The 1590-nt window shown below is 40.1% G+C and overlaps 1 non-coding gene across 1 annotated transcript; it reads left to right on the top strand.

Moving 5' to 3' along the window:
• Positions 1–1484: 1484 nt before the first annotated feature.
• Positions 1485–1590, top strand: LOC119471474. The gene has a single exon (XR_005200547.1). It is a non-coding gene; the product is annotated as a U6 spliceosomal RNA (small nuclear RNA).

Here is a 1590-nt window from a genome sequence, read left to right as displayed (position 1 = left end):
CATAATTCCGTATATTATGTATAGTACACTCTATAAATGTAAATGTAATGCTCGTCTAAAAAGTGCAATTTATTGTACATTGTCCCAACAAATGTTTACTTTTATAATTGTTATGAACTTGGATTAGTATCTTGTTTTTACGTGTGAATGAAGCCTTGTGAAATAAACAAATGCAACCGAAAAGGTAACAAGGTGACTGTTGTTGTGAGCCAGTGATGTTTTCGAGGCTTTGTGTTGCCCCTTTGGCCCCATTAAGCAGTAATAAACCTTTGTTCTGAAGTCCATGTATGTCTTTTTAATTTTTTTTTAGTTGACTTTATTCTGACTCATTTGAACCCAATGTTTATGTAACACTTCTTACACCTAACACTAGACTCCAGTCAACCTAGAAAACACACAGTATATATCCTGCAAAATGATATCCTGTACAGCACCACCACAAAGAGCCTTATTTTCCTCTCTTCTGAGGTACCTTGTTTGCAAGTAACAGAAACCCTTGAAAGCTAACTTAATAATAGTAATTTTAAGAGGCAATTAATTAAAAGGAAATAGGGTGTCTGTATATGTCCCAAAGGCTAAACACTTGGGCCTGAACTGGGACAAGGGGCTGGAATGCCATCAGGACCCCCAAAGCAACTGTTCCTGTAACTATGTTGCTGCTTGTCCTTCCAAACGACACTTATCTGCTTCATTCTTCTCTCTGAAAACAAGCTTTCTCTGCTTCTAAGTACACAGCTACCAAGTTTACACATCCTCTATTCAAACTACCAGCAGAAGACTACCATCTCAATTGTTTCAATTACAAACTCTTGAAAAAATATGATTGGTTGATCCTGGGTCAGGTACCTGCTGTTGGTCCTTCAAGGTACAGCAAGGTAGGAGATATTATATAATTCAAACCAAACTCCAGAGGTACTTACAAAAGTGGAGATAGTGTGCAGGGAATCCCAATGATGTCTCACTTGCATTTGCATTTTGTTCTGGGAATCCATGAAACCCAAGTGAAAGCCCAAGAGATTGGTCAGCTCCTCTTAGAATTCAGCATGTATTAAAAAAAATAATAATCAAAGGCTGTAAGATTATAGCTTTTGGCCCAAATCCAGACCACAGACATCTTTCATTTGGCCATGTGGTGTTTGTTTGTTTTCTGAGACGGTCTTGCTGTGTCACTCAGGCTGGAGTGCAGTGGCATGATCTCAGCTCACTGCAACCTCCACCTCCCAAGCTGAAGTGCCGCCCACCTCAGCCTCCCAAGTAGCCGTGACTACAGGCATGCACCACCATGCCTGGCTAATATTTCTATTGTTTTTGTAGAGACAAGTTTTTGTCATGTGGCCAGGCTGGTCTCAAACTCCTGAGCTCAATCTACCTGCCTCAGCCTCCCAAAGTGCTGGGATTACAGGTGTAAGCCACCATGCCTGGCCCCCACCTGGTATTTTAAACAATGAGAAATTTTACATTAAAACAATCAAAATTACTCAGAATTGCTCACTTCAACAGCACATATACTAAAATTGTAATCTACAGAGAAGATTGGCATGTCCCCTGCACGAGAATGACACACAAACTCATAAAGCAGTCCATATTTTG

This window comes from Cebus imitator, unplaced genomic scaffold (genome assembly GCF_001604975.1).
Source record: "Cebus imitator isolate Cc_AM_T3 unplaced genomic scaffold, Cebus_imitator-1.0 Scaffold62, whole genome shotgun sequence".
NCBI classification, from domain to species: Eukaryota; Metazoa; Chordata; class Mammalia; order Primates; family Cebidae; genus Cebus; species Cebus imitator.
Note: the sequence above shows the minus strand (reverse complement) of the source record. Positions and strands in the feature narration are given on the sequence as shown.